The following is a 14,078-nucleotide window of genomic DNA, read 5'->3' on the forward strand; positions in this document are numbered from 1 at the left end:
CAATGTCAGAACCAGATGAAAGAGTATATACACCTGTACCCTGATAATCTAAACACAGTGTCATGCCACAAATCTAGATGGATTATAACGTATCTGCTTAGATAGTCCATGCTTACACCCTGGGATTTTGCACTGATCAGCCTAGGGAACTAAAACTGAGCAATAAAACTGAGTAATATTGTAAAGTAGGGGGTTAAAATGATCTTTTTTGTGTAAACATCACTTTGGGATTGAAAAGTGAGAATTTTCTTTTGTGTGAAAACCCTTTTAATGCCAATTTAGTGGAGGCAAATTTTAAGGACTTATCACGATGGTACATGGAGCAAATTTTCCCCACAATACCGTCAAAGTGCTTCAGGGGCTGTGGGTTGGAGGGCACCCATGCACACATATGGTGGCTTGAAACGCTTTTGGAGACATATTTATAATGTACATTAACCTAAAATTATCTCCGGTACAGGCACTCTTAAATGGGACGATACCAGTCCTTACGTCCACACCCCATAGATTCGCTTCTTACCTATTTTTAGAAGCTAAGATTGCAATAGCCACATCGTGGAAAAAAAGCCACTATCCTGATACATCTAGTGAAATCCAAGGTAAATTGGATTATGATAGATTACAATAAATTATATAGCATGCTACATGAAAAGGAAACATTTTTTACAAAGGTATGGCAGTTTTGGGTTACATATTCTTCCACAGAATAGCAAGGGGTACTGCTATATCCTCCACTCAAAGGCCAGGGCCCCAGGCCTACTCCCTACTTTTCCTCCCATAACCTATAACTGGAATTAAAAATGATGGCAGAAATTATTGTGATGTGACGATTCCATTTGATGTTGTGTTCCTTACTTTTACTTTCTTAAAGGTTTGTGTTAAACTAGCAAGAATAAAGAACGTGAGCACATGTATAATGTATTACTGTACAACATGTATTCTTTAACGCTAAATTTTTGATAAACATTGTTAACTGTTTCGCATATTGAAAAATTCTATAAAAATCATTGAAAACAAAAGGTCAAAGCTACTAGGGCAGTGATAAGTCATTGTCAGGTGAAATAATGTTTCACACCCCTTTGAGGAAGCAACGGCGATGCGTACGTCGGGGTACTGTGGTGGTGGTTCGGGAGTTCTTGTATTGTTGGTAGGCACCTATGTAAATATCGCTCTTGTGGGCAAAGATACTGTTTGGTCTCTTAGTATACTTTTCTCCCTGGATCTGTTTCTATGTCCATTGTGGCGGATATTTGTACTATTAACTGACCACCACCACTTTTGTGTGTTTGTTTTTGTGGATTTTATGTGATGATTTTAATATTTATGTTTTTGATTGCCATGTCTAAATAAAGATTGAAGGCTTTTTATCGCATTGGATATTGTGGTTTTGACTAAACTATGGTTTTGTGGTCCTGTATACTGTTATTGGTATTTATCTTTTGGATAGTATAGGGATTTATTACATTTGTAGTGGATATCCTCATTGGTATTTATTGAAATAATGTTTTGTACCTGATGGATAAGGATTTTCACATGTGAGGAGTCCCCCAGGAGGAAGAGCAGGACAGTCAAAACGAAAGACATTCATTTTTTAGCCAGTGTCCTGCTCCAAGTGCAAGGTGTAGGGCTCTGGCACTGACTGACAAAAAAAACAAGCAAGTCATAGAGAGATCAGTAGGTTATATCAGCAGCTTATTAAATTCAGGTATATATTTATATTTACAGGTATCTATGTTTTGGTATATTATTTGCTGATCAATTTTCATTTGTGCAGACATTTTTGAAGTACTCGTTATTTATTGCCTTCAGAACAAATTTTCTAGTAGCAATTCTTTCTTTTTATTTTTAATGGGGGGAGGGTAACATTTCATGGTTCTCCTTAGGCAGCTGAAAGACTAGAAACGTATTTTGGCTACAAAATGCAATAATACCCTGAATCATCCCTGGGAAACACAATGGGGCACATTTACTTACCCGGTCCAGTCGCGATCCAGCGGCGCGTTCTCTGCACTGGATTCGGGTCCGGCCGGGATTTAATAAGGTAGTTCCTCCGCCGTCCACCAGGTGGCGCTGCTGCGCTGAAAAGCATTTTAACGCGCCGGAATTCACCGAGGCCGTCTGAGTGAAGGTAAGCGGGTCCCGAGCGACACATTTTCGGTTCTTAAATGCGGCGGTTTTTCCGAATACGTCGGGTTTTCGTTCGGCCACGCCCCCGATTTCCGTTGCGCGCATGCCAGCGCCGATGCGCCACAATCCGATCGCGTGCGCCAAAATCCCGGGGCAATTCAGGTACAATCGGCGCAAATCGGAAATATACGGGTAACACGTCGGGAAAACGCGAATCGGGCCCTTAGTAAATGACCCCCAATATATATTTTGCACTTTCATGGGGATGGGAGAAGGGGGGGGGGCTATATTTATTATTATCATTATTATAATTACCATATATTCCAGCGTATAAGACGACCTGGTGTATAAGACGACCCCCCTACTTTCCTGTTAAAAATATAGAGTTTAAGATATATTCGCCGTATAAGACTACCCCTTTTCTAACAGCCAGCTCCCCCTGTATATTGCCAGCCTGTACCCCCAGTATACAGCGAGCCCCCCTGTATATAGCCAAACTGCCCCCCCTAGTATACTGCCAGCCTGTACCCCCAGTATACAGCCAGCTATTATACAGCCTGGCGGCCCCCCAATTGTGCAGAATGCCGGCCCCCCAGTTTGCATCCTGCCGCCTCCCCCTCTATATAGCCAGCCTGCTTGGCACATTAATAATACAACAGCTTCTCACCTTTCCCACGATCCACCGAAGCTCCACTGCTACACTCCGGCCGCGTGCCAACGTCATATTCTCTGCGACGCTAGCACCCACGGAGCTGTCACCGGCGGCCGGAGCGTAGCAGCGGAGCTTCGGTGGATCACGGAAAAGGTGAGAAGAAACCTTACCAGCGTATAAGACGACCCCAGACCAGACTGAAGATTTTTCAGTCTTCAAAAGTCGTCTTTATATACTATGTGTCATAGGTGCCCCTGCTACCCATGTCTCTCATCACTGGATACACGCGTCCAGGGCCGGATTAAGGATGGTGGGGGCCCCTGGGCGCAAACTGGTGGGGGCCCTTTCAACAATGTTTTTAGAAGTATATAGCCTGCCAGCCCCCTGTAGTATATAGCCTGCCAGCCCCCTGTAGTATATAGCCTGCAGCCCCCTGTAGTATACAGCCACCAGCCCCTGTAGAAAATGGCCACAAAATAATAAACTTCCTCACCTTCCCTTCCAGTGATCCCACAATGCTGCAGGCTCTTCCTTGCTCTTCAGGCAGCCGCCGGTCACTGAAGACACAGCTGCCACCGCTGGGGGAGATCGCCGATGCAGTGTTTTGGCAGCAGCATGTAGTGATCGGACGCCGACAGCATGACATCATCACTCGCCGCCGGCGTCCCATCACAACCTGCTGCTGCCAAAACACTGCATCAGCGAACTCCCCCAGCAATGGAAGCTGTGTCTGACTGACACAGCTGACATCCTAGACCCCTATGTACGATGCGGGCGGCCACAGGCCGCTGCGCATCCCCCACAGAGACAGTCAGTGACTGAGCTGAGCTGAGTCGCTGACTGTCGGAAACTGGTGGGGGCCCCTTAAAAAGTGAAAGTGGTGGGGGCCCCGGGGCTAGAGCCCCAGGAGCCCCTCCTTTAATCCGGCCCTGCACGCGTCCATGCCTCCTAGGGCTCGCCCGCACTGTAAGATTTAAAGGGCAAGTGTGGCGTTAATTGGCGCTGACCAGACACTGACCTGTTGAATTGCTGGCCTCTTCCTGTGAACCTGCCGGATCTTCATGCCTTGTGCCTTAGAGAAAGCTGAGCTCTGTTTTCAACAGAGCCCACCGCAAAGAGGGTTAGATTTGCTGCGGCGGGCTCTGCTGAAAACCATGTGCCACTTAGACTCCAATCCCAGGTGTCGGCTTCCATCATCGCTCACGGTGGTACAGTTAGGTAATCTCACTGCTCATTGATGTGTTTCTCTTAATTTGTTTGCAAGGTGTTTCATAACGCCTGACAGTATCCTCATGAGAGGAAAGAAAAATAAGCATGAGGACTTCTTTTCTGTCTTAAGACTTAAAGAGGTTTTTCCATGAAGAAAAGTTAGGCCCTAATCCTTGGATAACCTCTTTAAGTAGTAGTAGTGACAGACACCAATTTATAAGAAAATACCTGTGATCACTAAATATACATCAGCTCTGGTATTATATAATAAATAGAGATGAGCGAACACACTCGTCCTAGCTCGTTGCTCGGACGAATATTTCGCCAGCTCGAGAAAATGGCATCTCCCGCCGTTTTGATTTTTGGCGGCCAGAAACAGAGTCAATCACAAGCCGGGAGACTCTGCACTCCACCCAGCATCACGTGGAACACTTACAAGTTGATAGCAGTGGTTGGCTGGCCTGATCAGGTGACCCTGGCATGGACTAGTGCCTGCCCGCGCTGCTCGCTTCATTCTCTGTCTGGATGCCGTTAGGGAGAGAGCTGCTGCAGGGATAGCGTTAGGGTGTTATATTAGCTTACTGTTAGGCAGGAGTGAGACTACAAGAACCTAGCAGCCCTTGTTAGGGCTAGAATATTTTTTTTTTCTTTGCTTGTGGCTGGGCTTGCTGGCACTAGTAGTGCAGCTAGTACCATATTTTGATGAATTTGCAGGGAGACTTGCGAACATTCTATTTAGCTCTTAGTGACACACATATCCATCTCAAACACCTAAGTGGGACAATTTATTAGGGGTTTGATTGAATTAGGCACAGTTTTTTTTTTCAAAACTTAAAGTGGGAGGCACACCACAAAATCCAGTTGTGTGCTGTCAGTGTAGGTTAGAAACTAGCCATAGCAATCATCATCATTTTTTGTGGTTACTGTCTGATTTCTTCTGATTGTTTTGTTAAAAAAAAACACAAAACAACACAAAAGAAACACAAAAAAAATTTACAGTTTACACTTTAATTTTGAAAATGTTGAACCCGAGGGCTAGGGGTAGAGGACGAGGGCGTGGTCGTCCAACTACTGCAGGGGTCAGAGGCCGTGGTCCTGGGCAGGGTGAGACACCACCTGCTGATGACGGGAACACCGCAGAGCTACACTCCCTGGGTTCATGTCTCAAGTTACTGGGACTCGTGGTAGAGCACAGTTGAGGCCAGAACAGTGCGAACAGGTGATGTCGTGGATTGCGGACAATGCTTCTAGCTATTTGTCCACCAGTCAGTCTTCCACGCAGTCCACCCATGTCGCCGAAATCAGCACTCCTCCAGCTCCTCCACCTCAGCCTCCTTCCCCCCAGTCTACCCCCTCCCAGGAAAATTTGGCATTTGAACTGGCATACTCTGAGAACCTGTTTTCTGGACCTTTCCCAGAGTCACAAACCACTTGTCCGGTTGCTTTTCCACCGGTCGCAGTCTGTGGGTGATGATGACATTGTTGACGTAGTGGAAGAAGTGTGTAAAGAGGTGTCGGACGATGAGGAGACAGTGGTGAAGTTGTTGTCAGGGCAGGAAGTCCGAGGGGGGAGCAGACTGAGGGATCGGAGGATGATGAGGTGACAGACCCAAGCTGGGTTGATAAGCCGGGTGAACACAGTGCTTCTGAGACGGAGGCGAGTCCTCGACGAGAACAGGTTGGAAGAGGCAGTGGTGGGGCCAGACGGAGAGGCAGGGCCAGAGCTGGTGCATCAGCGCCAAATTTTTCACGTAGTTAAGCTCCCATGGCGAGGGCTAGAATTTCGGAAGTCTGGAGGTTCTTTAAAGAAACAACAGATGACCGACGGACTGTGGTGTGCAACCTGTGCCACACCAGGATCAGCAGGGGTTCCACCACTACCAGCTTAACCACCACCAGTATGCGCAGGCATATGGATGCTAAACACCCCACTCAATGGAACCAAGGTCGTTCACCTCCAGCTGGGCACACCACTGCTCCTTCCCCTGTGTCATATGCTGCCTCTGCTAGTCAGCCCCCTGCCCAGGACCCCGGACCAAACAGCTCCCGTGCGAAAACCACACCTTCACCTCCACGATCCTCCACCACCTCCACCAATGTCTCCATGCGCAGCGTCCAGCTCTCTATACCCTAGACGCTGGAGCGCAAGAGGAAATACAGTGCAAATACATCTCCAAATTACTGAGCCTGGAGATGCTGCCCTATAGGCTGGTAGACAAACAAAACCTATAAATACTAATGGACCATTTACATATACATAAACATGCGCAATGCAATGCAGGGAGGACACAAATATTGAAAAGATGCTCAAAAGTCAGACAACACCAATAGAAAAAGGAGATGAGCATAAATTGTAATAAAAATGCAAAAATTTATTGAAGTCATTTTTTTTAAAAATAGAACATAACAAAAGGGTAGTGTAGTTTTAGGTGCTGGGCAGCGAGCACACAATGGCTGACAAGAAAGTAGACAAATTTAAAGTGCTTAGTGCATAGCCAAAAGGTGCTAATTACATCACAGAAGCAGGTAATGGAGAAAAATATCACAATGCATAAACAAGGAGCGCACAGAGGGAAATAATGACCTGTACCTGACCTGGTGGGTTTGGAGTATGAGGGCGCTGAGGAGAGGATGCTGCCCAGGCTGGTAGAGACCGATGCCTTTCGCAACCTCATGGCGGCGGCCGCCCCTCGGTATTCGGTCCCCAGCCGCCACTACTTTTCCAGATGTGTCGTCCCAGCCCTGCACCAGCACGTGTAAGACAACATCATCCGTGTCCTGACCAACGCCGTTTCTGACAAGGTCCACCTGACCACGGACACGTGGACGAGTGCTGCCGGGCAGGGCCACTATATATCGCTGACGGCACATTGGGTTAACTTGGTGAAGGCTGGGACCGAGTCTGACCCTGGGGCTAGTAATATACTGCCGACGCCGAGGATTGCGGGGCCTACCTCGGTCCAGGTCTCTCAGGCCTACTATGCCTCCTCCTCCTCCCACCCCTCCTCCACCTCCTCCTCCGAATTACTATCCCTGGGCATGGTGCCATCAGTCGGTAGCTCTAGGCACAGCAGCAGTGCCGTCGCTAACCGACAGCAGGCTGTGCTCAAACTGCTGAGCCTAGGCAATAAAAGCCCAAGAGCTATTACAGGGCATCACGGCGCAGACAGATCTGTGGCTGCCACCGCTGAACCTGAAGCCAGGCATGGTTGTGTGTGACAACGGCCATAACCTGGTGGCGGCTCTGCAACTCGCCAGACTGACACATGTGCCATGCCTGTCCCATGTGTTAAATCTCATAGTTCAGCGGTTCCTCAAGACATACCCCAATCTGTCTGATTTGCTCACGAAGGTGCGCCGCATCTGTGTGCATTTCAGGAAGTCCAGCACAGATGCTGCCACTCTCAGGGCAGAGCAGCGCCGCCTCTAACTGCACGCTAACCGACTGTTGAGCGAGGTGCCCACGAGGTGGAATTCAACATAAACCATGTTATCCAGAATTTACCAGCAGCACAGAGCGATTGTAGACTGCCAGATGTCAACTTCCACCAGAACTGGTAGTCCGGTCAGTCAGCTTCCTCAAGTCTGTCAGGTGCTGAGTAACTTTGAGGAGTCAACACAGATGGTCAGTAACGATGCCGCCATCATCAGCCTCACCATCCCGCTGCTTGGCCTGTTGAAAAACTCTCTGGTCAGCATGAAGTCAGAAGCTTTGTGCTCGTCACAAGAGATGGGGGAAGAAGATTCCCTTGCTGATAGCCAAAGCACCCTCAGGTCTGTTTCTCAGCGCATATCGGAGGAGGTGGAGGGGGATGAGGAGGAAGAGGAGGAGAATGTTGGCGAGACAGAAGAGGGGAACATTGCTCAGTCCTTCACTGTTCAGCGTGTATGGGCAGAAGAAGAGGAGTTGGAGGAAGAGGAAATGGACAGTCAGGCCAGTGAGGGGAGTGAATTCTTGCGACTTGGGACTCTGGCGCATATGGCAGATTTCATGCTAGGCTGCCTATCCCGTAACCCTCGCGTTCAAAGAATTTATTCCAGCACCGATTACTGGGTATTCACTCTCCTGGACCCACGGTACAAGCAAAATATTTACACTCTCATCCCTGGAGAGGAAAGGAGTGTGAGAATACCAGCAGGCCCTGGTGCACAAGCTGAAACAGTATTTCCCTTCTGACAGCGCTAGCGGGCGTACTTCTGCGGGACAAGTAGCGAGGGAGCGTAGGCGAGCAGACAGCTTGAACAACACTGGCAGGGGTACGCTTTACAAGGCCTTTGCCAGTTTTATGTCACCCTAGCAAGACACTGTCACCTGTCCCCAGTCTCGGCAGAGTAGGGCTGATCTTTACAGAGAGATGGTGAGGGAGTATGTAGCTGAGCATACCATCGTCCTAAATGATCACACAGCTCCCTACAACTACTGGGTTTCAAAGCTGGACATGTGGCACAAACTGGCGCTGTACGCCTTGGAGGTTTTTGCCTGCCCTACCGCTAGCGTGTTGTCTGAGCGGGTATGCAGTGCAGCTGGTGGCATCATCACCGATAAGCGTACACGCCTGTCGACTGACAGCGCTGACAGGCTGACGCTTATCAAGTTGAATAAAGACTGGATTTCTCAGGATTTACATTCTCCACCAGGTGAAAGAAGCTCAACCTGAATAATGTATGCACTCCTCCTCCTCATTGTCCTCCTCCTCATTTTCCTCCTTCCACTAAAGCAGAGGAAACTAGCTATTTTTTGCCAGGGCCCACTGGCTCTAGCTATAGTACTCTATGTATTTAATTTTTCTGGAGAGCCACCTACCCGGTCCTCTGTTTTAAACAATTTTTGGGAGTGCCACATACAGGCACTCAATCTATTTAATTTTTCTGGAGGACCACCTACCTGCTCCTCTGATTTGAAAACTTTTTTGGACTGCCACATACAAGCACTATCCAAATTTAATTGTCTCCATAGCAGCCTGCACACGCCGTCTTTTTAGCTGGCTCCACACGTCTCCATTGCTACCCCAACACATCATCTCCATAGCTGCCTCCCAAAGTCGTCCATATGGCTGCCTCCATACATTGTCCCTTTAGTAAACGAGCTGTGTCAGGCAGAATTTTGGGTTGTTTTCATGGCTTCCACATCAAACTTGTTAACTTTGTCGCCACCCTGCTGTGTTATCCACAAAATATACTGGCAAACTTTTATCATTTACCGATATTATTTCAGCGCTTCTTGCGCATCTGTTTACATTCTCCTCACCCGCCATAACCAAAACTTATAAGAACAGTACTACACTTGATCTTATACAAAAGGTTCTTAGAAGTGCTGTTTGTAGCCCCCGCCTGCTTTAAAAATTATAATTTTTTCAAAGTAAACGCTTCTGGCCCCCAGGCCCATTTTGGGTGGGGAGGAGCCGAGAGACAGGGGCTTGGACAGGCAAAAGGTCCCCTGGCAGCGGACCGCCAGCTCCATCCCAAGATTAGGCAGCCTCAGAGGCATCCATGCATACTGCCCCTGCTGTTTCCTGTCCATTTCGCCTCCACGATCCTCCACAGCATCCACCAATGTCTCCATGCGCAACTTTCAACTGTCTATACCCCAGACGCTGGGGGTGAGAGGATATACAGCACATCATCCCCTTATCAAACGAGCAGAATTTTCAGGTGTTTCACCAGATACATAATGGAACTCGGCCCATCTGTTGCCGCCATGCTGGAGACTTGAAGTTTTAATCATAGCAGCGCAATATGGATGCCCCATACTGTCGCTCTTAATCATGGTCGTCGTAAGGAATAATTCAGACAAATTGCTGATTTATATCTTACTCATGCTATCATGGCCTGTGGCAAATCTGCACTGCGTGAACTTCATTTGGATCCACAAGTCTATATAGAAATTAGGAAAGATAGCATCAATGAATGACAAAGTGATCTTTTCCCTAAAGTCTGGGTCCCCTGGGACGCTTATTGGGAGGGAATGCTAGACCAAAGGAATGACTGACTTGCAGGAGACGCAGTTTACAGAGAGATCTCTATTCCCCCCCCCCCCCCTCCTGTTTCTTTGTCTAGTGTCTTTGTAACACGGGTTCATGTGTGTTATATTTTTCCTTGTGCTAAGACTGGATCAGTCGCACTTCTTGCTGCTGTTACATGTAACCAGGGCAGCCATCAGGAAATTCGGGGCCCCATACAGCAAAAGTGTCTGGGCCCCAACACACCCCAAAACCGAACAAGCCTCCTGCCCCCCGCAGTGACCTTTCACAAACAGGGTTTGAGGCCTGTTGCTACGACAAGGCACACTCTTCTGGTAGATTGCCAATAGGAGTCATACTTTTGGTCAAGTATATTTATTATAGTGCAAATATGGCATCAAAAACTAAAGCATGGTGAACAGTAAACATATAAAAGTGTTTAACAGACAACATATAACAAATATAACATTATAAAGTGCAATTGCTAGGGCCGCCACTATCTTTTAATGTTTTAATAAAGAATTGTGTTAATTACCAGTGGGGGTGCTCCAGTGCACCTAAGGGCTCTTTACGTCACCCTGCCACCAGTCCTAAGGTAATCTGAAGTCCTGGTACCTGTGCCTGCTCAGCAACCTCTGTGAATCACTGCATAAGGGTCAGGACTTCATATTTCCTCAGAACCAATGGGAAGGAAAAGAAGGAGCGTTCATTGCATGCCCCAAGGAAACCTAAAGTCCCAGCACCTGCACACTGATTCACAGAGGCTGCTGAGCAGGCACAGGTATCGGGATTTCGGATCACCGCAGGACTGGCCGCTGGGTGACATAAGGAGCCCTTAGGTGCACTGGAGCACTCCCACTGCTCCTAAGCTGGTAATTAACATAATTCTTTATAAAAGCATTAAAGGATAACCATAGAGGCCATTTTGATGGAACTTACAGTGCTGAAGTCAGGGTCATCAGGTGCATAGCATGATACCTTCAGGTACTATGCTGTGCACCTGGTGCTCGATTCCCTTTAAACAAGGGATATATATAAAGACAAAATACTCATGTACCACACTGTAGCTCCATGTATGGCTGTGTACTGCCGCTGTATAAAGACTATATACTATAGAGACAGGGCCTCCCCCCCCACCCCAGGATAGAAATAGGGCCTCATCCCCCACCCCAGGATAGAAAAAGGGCCTCATCCCCCACCCCCAGGATAGAAAAAGGGCCTCATCCCCCACCCCAGGATAGAAAAAGGGCCTCATCCCCCACCCCAGGATAGAAATAGGGCCTCATCCCCCACCCCAGGATAGAAATAGGGCCTCATCCCCCACCCCAGGATAGAAATAGGGCCTCATCCCCCACCCCAGGATAGAAATAGGGCCTCATCCCCCACCCCAGGATAGAAATAGGGCCTACCCCCACCCCAGGATAGAAATAGGGCCTCATCCCCCACCCCAGGATAGAAATAGGGCCTCATCCCCCACCCCAGGATAGAAATAGGGCCTCATCCCCCACCCCAGGATAGAAATAGGGCCTCATCCCCCACCCTAGGATAGAAATAGGGCCTCACCTCCCACCCCAGGATAGAAATAGGGCCTCACCTCCCACCCCAGGATAGAAATAGGGCCTCACCCCCCACCCCAGGATAGAAATAGGGCCTCCCTCACCCCCCACCCCAGGATAGAAATAGGGCCTCCCTCACCCCCCACCCCAGGATAGAAATAGGGCCTCCCCCACCCCAGGATAGAAATAGGGCCTCCCTCACCCCCCACCCCAGGATAGAAATAGGGCCTCCCTCACCCCCCACCCCAGGATAGAAATAGGGCCTCCCTCACCCCCCACCCCAGGATAGAAATAGGGCCTACCCCCACCCCAGTACCGACCGACAGACATACACACACACACAGAGGACCTTACCGTGTTCAGCAGCCGCGGGAACGCGCCATCTCAGGTGCAGGCGAGCACAGGAGCAGGAAGCAGGCATCGGGCGCCGGGACCACGCGGCCACCGCCGGGAGCTCCAGGGCCGTGCAGGCGTGAGAGAGCCGGGGCCGCGCAGGGGTGAGAGCGCCGGGGCCGCGCAGGGGTGAGAGCGCCGGGGCCGCGCAGGGGTGAGAGCGCCGGGGCCGCGCAGAGGTGAGAGCTCCGGGGGCCGCGCCGTCATGGGAGAGTTGGGAACTCGACCGCATCGGAGCACCGGGACTCGGCACGCGTCAGGGCCCACCGGAGGATTCTCCGGTACTCCGGTGGGCCAGTCCGACGCTGTGTGCAGCACAGACCGCACAGTCTGCGGCCCACCGGCCGGGGCCCCCCCCCCCCCTAGTGTCTTAGAGTCCGGGCCCCATAGGGCAGTACCAGTTGTACTGCCCTATCGGCGGCCCAGCATGTAACTATAGAGCTGAGGCTGATCCTCCAGTTACTCTGTTGGCCGCTGTTGGCCTCTTTTATTGTTGTTTTTAATTTTCAATAAAAATACAGTTAAAAAAAATAAGTCAAAGGGGGCGGAGAATTCCCAGCGCATGTAGTCTCTTGATTGGAGAACTTCCTTGACGTCAGGATAATGCATTTCTGAAATTCTTTAGCTTTGATTGTTTTAGTTATGATCACGATGTCGGCGCCATCTTAAAATGAAGTCTCTGTTACAATGCTTTTAGGAAAATAGGACAAGTAGAAATGACAGGATTTGATCTATCAGCTAGATTTACCTTAACATTAACCTTAAGAAAAGAGGACTTTTGATTTGTATAAAAAAACATACATCTAATGCCGTTACACATTTCACATTTATTTAAATCTTTATTTAGAATATTAGATCCATTTATAGTTTTTGCAAACTCACCCTGCGACGTCCCTGCGGGCAAAGGCCCTGCTTAAAGCAGATAAACTGCCCTGATAAGGGCGAACCCACTATCAGGAACCTAACTGACGGTCCCTGAGTGACCCTACAAGATGTCAGGGAAAACCTACTTTGTCTGGCAGCTGCTGGATGGTGGAGCGGACAGGTAACCGGAATCCAGGAATTGACCGGTGTTCACACAGGTGCACAGAATACAAACACAGGACAGAGACAGGGACAAAACAACAGATATAGACAGGTCTTCAGGCAGATTATACACAGGTCAGGTCAAGATCAAGATCAAGCAGATTATATACAGGTCAGGTACAGATACAGGCAGACAAACGAAGATAAGTAAAACTGAACTAGATACACAGGTAAGACAAGACTCAAAATAACCAGCAAGTTCTGATGGGAATAGGCCGGTATATAAGGCCACAGTTCACACACAAATTAACGCCATCTGCGGATAGTGCGACGTTTAGGCAAATGTTAGATTATCATCATAATATAAAAAAATTTATGGTTTAAATACAGGATATATGTCATAAAATAACCCCCAGAGGTATTGTATATTTACATCTTATTAAAAGATTAACCCCTTAAGGACGCAGCAGGTTAAGGCTCGCAACTTTTTTTTTAAATTTGACCAGTGTCTCTTCCTGTGGTAATAACTTTTGAACACTGTTACTTATCAAAGCGATTCTGAGAATGTTTTTTCCCCACATGTTGTACTTCATTTTAGTGGTAAATTTTGGCTGATAAGTTTTGCGTTTATTTACAAAAAAAAGAAAAAAATGATGAATTTTTTGAAAAATTTGCCATTTTCGAAATTCAAAATCACCGCGTTTTCAGGCAGATAAATTTACCACCTAAATAACTTGCAGAATAACATTTCCCATTTGTCTACTTTACAGTTTCATAATTTTTGAAATGTTTGGATAATTTATTTTGACGTCACGCGGCCTACAAATCGAATAGCGATTTTCCGTATTTTCGGAATTGACTATTTTGGGGATAAATACTGTTTGAAATCAAATTTTACATATTTAGCTACAAAACCCCCTATATAACCAACCCATTTTCAAATCTGCACCCCTCAAACTATCAGAAACAGCATTTACAAAGATTGTAAAAATTTATGTTTTACTAAATTTGCTAAATAAAACCCTAATGTGGGGAAAAATCTATCATTTTTGCATCGCTCTCTTCCAAGTGGCATAACATTGTTACGTTTTTGGCTACAGAGCTGGTCGATGGCTTGTTTTTTGCGGGACATGTTGTTCTTTGTTCTTTGGAGTA

Source organism: Engystomops pustulosus, chromosome 4, assembly GCF_040894005.1.
Source record: "Engystomops pustulosus chromosome 4, aEngPut4.maternal, whole genome shotgun sequence".
NCBI classification, from domain to species: domain Eukaryota; kingdom Metazoa; phylum Chordata; class Amphibia; order Anura; family Leptodactylidae; genus Engystomops; species Engystomops pustulosus.